Genomic DNA, 6,928 nt, shown 5'->3' with positions numbered 1-6,928 from the left:
TTCAAAAGCTCGCAAGAAAAATTCACATCACAACAAAAAATTCTATTTAAAAAATGCAAAACTCAGAAAAAAATGTGGTAAAAAACTGAAGGTGAAAATGGGGTGTGAGTATCGATTAATTTCAGCGTAAAAATTTACACATCATCAGATTTTCAGGATCAAATTCCAAAAATGAAAATTATAAAAGCGATCCGAAATTTAAATTCATGCCTTATCTAAACAAGTCCTGTAGTCTTCTAGAATGAAATTTTTTTCTGCACGAAAATTTTGATGCAGTGTCATAATAGAAATAAAGTTTTTCGAAATTCCGTAAATCCCAAAATGAGAATTTTTCAAAATAGAAAATCCTCACGGCATTTGATGCAATTTAATTTCAAACACCACTGGGCATTACTTTGAATTTATTTTCGAATTCAATCACTCTTTTTTCGATGATTCTTTAAAAGTACCAGGTGCAATATGTAGCATTGATGAATAATTTTTAAAAATTTGCTTCCTCTTCCCCTTAAAAAAGTAAAAATTAATTAAAAAAAGACTACTCTTTAAAAACAGTTTCAAAAGAGTTGAGTTAGAACTCCCTTTGAAATGACTGAAGAGTCGATTCATTGTTAAAAAGAGTCTGCCTCTGCCTACACCTACTCAGCTTAAACCTCAAAATTTAAATTTTCGACACTTCTGCAAGTAAGTACAACTGGTGACAATTTGATCAGTTCATAGTACTCGACTATCGATGAACATTATAGCCTGAATTCATCAAGGTTGGCTGAATTTGCCACTTGGTTTTATTATACCTACATTTCATTTCTCTAAAAATTAATAAAAATATCATGTTTTTTTTTTTTTTTTCAAGAAGCATTTTTTACGCCCATTATTTGATCTTCTACAGTCATTGTGGTTTTGCAAATGGTTTTCAACGACTTTCATTTTCAGAATTTTGTCAAGTTCTACCTATCACCTGTACCTAGCAAGTAACAGCCCACATACTTACTGCTCAGGTAGGTGTATAAAATAAATAAATAAGCACACAATAAAAATAACAAGCAAAAGGCATACCTCCATTCCAATTTCCATTAGATTGGTTGCACTTGTACCTATAGGTACCGTTTTTACCTATGTTATTTATCTATATAGGCACAACCCGCAACCCCTTTTTGTATCATTCATGTAATTTTATACCTGTTGCTTTTTAAACAAGCGATAAAATGTGAGTCATCTTGTATGGCACGTCAACACTGGGGTACATTTATTAAAGGGTGAGAATTGATAAGTAACCCCAAACTCTCTGGAATTCTTTTGTACCTACCATGTAAGATGTTTTGATGCGTCTGGGTCTGGATGTACATATAAAGATACAGGTGAGAGCTATCTTTAATCTTGACCTTGAATTTCGACTACCTGAGTGTCTATGCAGACTCTTTTATTAATCAGATTCAGACCTTTACCACCCCTTACAAGTTACAAATCTAAGGAAAAAAATAATAAATAAAAAAAATGAAAAAAGTGAAACTAGGGGAAGATATAAGTACCTACCTACAGTTAGAAAATACAGCTATTCTATAAGATTATTATTTAAGGACGATGAAAAATATTTTTCAAGTTCTCGAAGCACAGTAATTAAGTACCAAAAGTTGCATGCTTTCTGGAATGTGCATCAATGCTTCCATTTTTTTTTTTTTTTTTTTTTTTGTAGATGGAGTTGGAATGGGTTAAAAAAAATTAAAATAGGTACAGTACCTACAGTACAATATTGTTAACTTCAAAAATATTCTAGGCTACAAACCCATTGAATTTTTTTCATAATAAAATCGCACAGGTTCAACTTTTTTGATGATTCCGTTATTTTTTTGAAAAATTTTCCATTTACCTGCCGATAACTTGTAGATAGATACAGGCAACCAGTTTTCTAATGAATGATGCAATCAAATAAGAATAGTAAGTTTTTATGAGCTAAGTATGTATGTATAGGTAATGGTTGTTGATAAACGATTACGTGAACTTATAAAAGTCGTTAAAAATAAAACGACACAGATGAAATGCTAATTTATATGCATGAAATTGGGATTTAAAATCAAAGCTGAGAGCAGCTTCCAGATACCTGTTTAAGAATTTATACCTCCGTTAATCCAAAACGAACGGAAATATTCACAAATATTATGAATGAGAATGAATGAAGCAATTAACTAAAACTTGCATTTATACTTAGGTAGATACTGAATTTTGTCAACTTTTGTAAATAGATAAGTACCTAGGTCATCTTTTTGTATTTTTTTTGTCAACGTTCATACACTTTATCGTTGAAAAAATAAAACATGAAAAGCAATTTTCTGCTGGTAGTTTCGACTCTTAGAATTATTGGTTCTTCAAAATGAATTTTCATTCAATATAAGAAATAATTACAAACACCTCGATTTGTATTTCCTCCCTATTTTGCAAGGCTTGGTAGGTACAAAGCACGGGCAAATTTAAATACCTACACACTGAATGGAGAAATTTGTTTTGTTATGCATCAAGTTATAAATTTTTCACGGAGATTACGTGCATAAAATATTATAAATGAGGAAGAAATGACTACGATAACAGCTATGACGACGCACGTATACTGGGCACATCCTCTATGAGATGACTCATAAAAGTGAAAATGCCAATGTATGAGCCGCAAACACAAAATGACTGGACGTTGGACGTACCTATAGGTAAGGTAGAGATATTCCCCTAAATATATCAAAGTATAGATTAAAATGCTAAATGAAAATGAAGCAATATTGTCATACATTCTATTCTACATACATTAAAAATTAGGTACTATAAGTTGGATCAAATTAATTTTTGTAATTTTTGAAGAAATATTATCACTTCAAAAATATTGGAAAACGAAATTGTTCATTTTCTTTCTGAAATTTGATGGATTGTTTACCTACAGTTTGTTTAAGAGCTTCCCTTGTGTGCTTCAGAAAAGTTATTTCAGAAATGATATTTAAAAAATTTCATTTCCATTAACGTTATTTATTCAGCTTCATATACAAGTTTCCGAAAAACTGACATAATTTACTATTTTCAAGCACTAAATAAAGATGAAATTTTCTTTCAACCTACGATGCTCTCTTTTTTATATAACGTACCCTCTCACCAGGTAAGTGCCTACTTCAGCATAGGCACAATAGAACTGGAGCTACGTACGTATAACCAAAGTAACAATACTGTAATGAAATATTTGAAATGAGATAACTAGCTGGCCTTGAAAGAGTTCACCACGGATACAGGTAGGTAACTCCCCTAACAGAATTTCACATTGTTCGGCGACACATTTCTAACAGCAATGATTTTTTTCTACGACATTTTGCTCTTCCTACGGTGGTGGCTCTAGACATGTAGGTAGTACACCGATGTACAAAAATTTACTCGGAATCTCTATTCCATTTTATTTTTATTGTATGTAAATTCTAGCTGTCTATGCTACGAAAAACAATACGTCGTTGTCGATTCAGTAGTTAACCCGATCATCTCATGAAGGCAACAGGAAACTGTGAAGACTGAAAGACAATGTTGAAGCAAGAGAGAATGCAGTATGACTCAATGTGGGTTGCATAAGAGAACGATTTTTTTTCAGAACCAACCAAAGTAAGTATAGGTACGAGTTGATGAAACATTTTAGACCAATGAGACTGTAATGCACGTGAATTTGCGTACATCAAAACTAAGATTTTTCTAAATCCGGAAATTTTTTAACGATTTATGAATGATTAAATAATAAACAATACTTGTAGGAAAAACTCATTTGAAAAAATATGGTAAATGGTTAGTAAGTATTTCTTAGTGATATTTCAACCAGATTTTATCAATAACGATTTTGAAATCAAAATTTTAAAATAAGTAAGTAGGTATCTGTTTTGCAGATGCGATTGCGGATAGTGAGATTCGCGATGCCGATCAATTTTTTGTGATTTCAATGAAAATGGATGAGCAATATGAAAATATAACAAATTGCACAAATTAATAATTATGTAATAATAATTATTTGAAGATGGAAAAGAATGACATTGGTAGATGAAAAACATACCTATCGTGGTCCGTAAATCGTAGCTTCAGTGGATGTACTCGTACGTATGTCTATGCACTGTATGTATTCCGGATAGGTGCTATCATATCTTTTGGAACTGGAAACATCTTTCCTAAAACAGATTGAGTAGGGTTAGAACGAAAAAACAAGATTTTTGCAAAAATACGTACCCTCTCTTTGAGGACTCGCATATCCCTTCCAGTAGTAAGTAGGTACCTCCAGAGCTAAAAAAAATTCAGAAAGTCTTTCAACTGAGGATGAAGGTCTCTAGTGAATTTATTAAAAATCTCCCATCATTTATGTCTCACGATCTACCCTCATGTTTGTGTAATTATGTGAATATTGTTGTACATTTGTAATCTCAAATCATTAGTGAAGTTTAAAATGATGCAGTGGTCCCTAACAATATAACGTAGACCACATCTTCTACATCACACTCTGATTCCTAGAATAGTTCACTTAGGCAACTTATATTGCAAGCTATCTACGCAGATTGAACTCAAAGAATACTTACTTTTCATACCTATTTGTTTATTAGGTGATTAAATCTTAATTTTTCAGTTTTATTGTTTTATAAAATTCATTCAAGTTTCCAAATAGAAGCAAATCTAGAACCACTACTCGATAACAAAATCAGAAAATTGCTTAAAATTTCGATTTTTAATGTCCAAAAAATAAAATTCTAGTTTCAACTTTTTTTTGCTTCCGTTCTACATCACAAATAGAAATATAACCCCCTCCGACATGATTTCAGTGTACGCCACTGGTGTTCAGAACGTTAAAATTTTTATTTTTGTCGGAAAAATCACAATTTTTTGTTGGAAAAATGACATGACCCCCCCCCCCCTTGGCTCCTCCCAAATAGCATGACTTCGATCCGCTTCTGGGTGAGAGGAAGTAAAAAATGTAAGCAGTTTTGAAAATTTTATGTTTGGCATCTAAAAAAGATTTTTTAGAAAATGGAAGCAAAATAACTAATTCATAATTGTGAAAACGTAATTTTTCGAGAAAAAAAATTATAGGTATTTTAAAAGCGAAAAATTACTGAAGCCATGAATTTTCAGGCGGAATAATTCTTTTTTTGATGTATGTACTATAAAACTTATCATCTTTGTAATTCCATGATATCTCTGGTAAACCTTGGATTTGGTAAGGAAAATAAAATTGGCCAGGTACAATAATGAGTCCGAGTTCATAAAGTTCCTATTCCTACATTTTAATAGTAAACATGAAGAACCGTGAACTATACAATATTATGGATGCAAAATGTATTTGTACTCGAATTTGTTTGAAATAATTTACCGAACAAATTTCTTTGGGAACGGATGGCAGAAGAGCAGACACTATTAAATCACTCTCAAATATCGATTTATCATCATCGGATGTGTTATTTTCCATCTTCTGCAGACTGAGTAAAAACACAGTGAACGTTTTATTCTAAATTTTTCAAGCATAAAAAATAGTTATACATACTTAATACTTAGGTACGCGAATGAACAAAATTAAGACCAGACTTTCACTTCAAATTTTTTCAAAAAAAATCTATTATGTACCTATAAATTTAATGTTTCAATATTTTACCTACCTCAGTAGCTGAGAAAGTATGCAAATGATCATTGATCAAGCAACACGGGTCACTAAAAAATACTGATTTTCCTCTCATTAATGTGACATGACAGTGAATTTTATCATTTCAAGAAATGTGTTAACACATTATTGCTAGGTACCTACGTACCTACGTACCTGCACCTACCTACATACTTACTGTATTGAAATACATATCTGCGAACGTTTATCAGAATAATTTTGATGATTAAGATAAATAGTCTACTCTACTTATGCGTACTAGCTCTGACCTCTATAATATTTTTGAAGTTTCCTTTCCGCTTTCACTGCAGAAAATCGACTTACTCTCAAGTGTTGAATGTACCTTATTCGTAGATAATTTTGAAATTTTAAGATGAAACAATAAAAATATTAAACCATTATCAAAGATTATGCTTCACGCATAAGTATAAAATCAGTGAGTACCTACCTATGAGTAAAAATTCAAAACACGAGAAACTGATCATCAGACATGTAAAGTTTAAATTTTTGAAAATGTAAAATGTATAGATCACCGCAATATTTTCTTAGTTTTCCTATCTTAAGAAATCAAGTTGCCAAAAATAAATCGGAGCTGTTTTTATTTTTTTGTTTTTTAATTTAAAAACAAATCAATTCTTGTTTTAATGCCTAGCTTGTTTTTTATTCAAAGAAAACTGATCTTATCTACCTGTACCAGTGTACCTACCTATTAAATATTTATACTGAAGTGAATTTGATTGATTTTCGTCTATCGTTATGAACGATGAAAACAAAAATTATGTAGAAGAAGCCAAAACTTGATGCATTTTTTCTTAAACAATTATCAATCTCACCATTACCTTGAAATGCTCAAAAAATCAAAGAAGGGTGATGTATGGTCTAGCTGTAAGACTTTGCCATCACACATTTGAGTATAACTTCGTTCAATTGCTGTGAAGAACTTGCAGCTTTCAAAATAAGCGCGAATAAGTACGACAGGGTGTTAATTATTTGATCACGGTGTACAAAAAAAATCAGAATTTGAGATCGATGATAATAAAATGAAAATACAATATTGTTTTTTTTTTCAATATATTGGTTGTCAACCTTTTTCTATGCAACGAGTACGTACCTACAACAAAATTGCTTTTGTGTATTTGTCTCATTTTCCTGTACAAATATAGGCAACGCAAGTCGAGTAGTAGGTATCTTTTTTTTACGAGGATTTTGCCTTATCAGGATCATGGATTGTGAAAATCCTTCAAATTTCTGATTTATTTTGGAATCCAAAATTAGTTTTTGAAA

Source organism: Planococcus citri, chromosome 4 (assembly GCF_950023065.1).
Source record: "Planococcus citri chromosome 4, ihPlaCitr1.1, whole genome shotgun sequence".
Taxonomy (NCBI): domain Eukaryota; kingdom Metazoa; phylum Arthropoda; class Insecta; order Hemiptera; family Pseudococcidae; genus Planococcus; species Planococcus citri.
Note: the sequence above shows the minus strand (reverse complement) of the source record.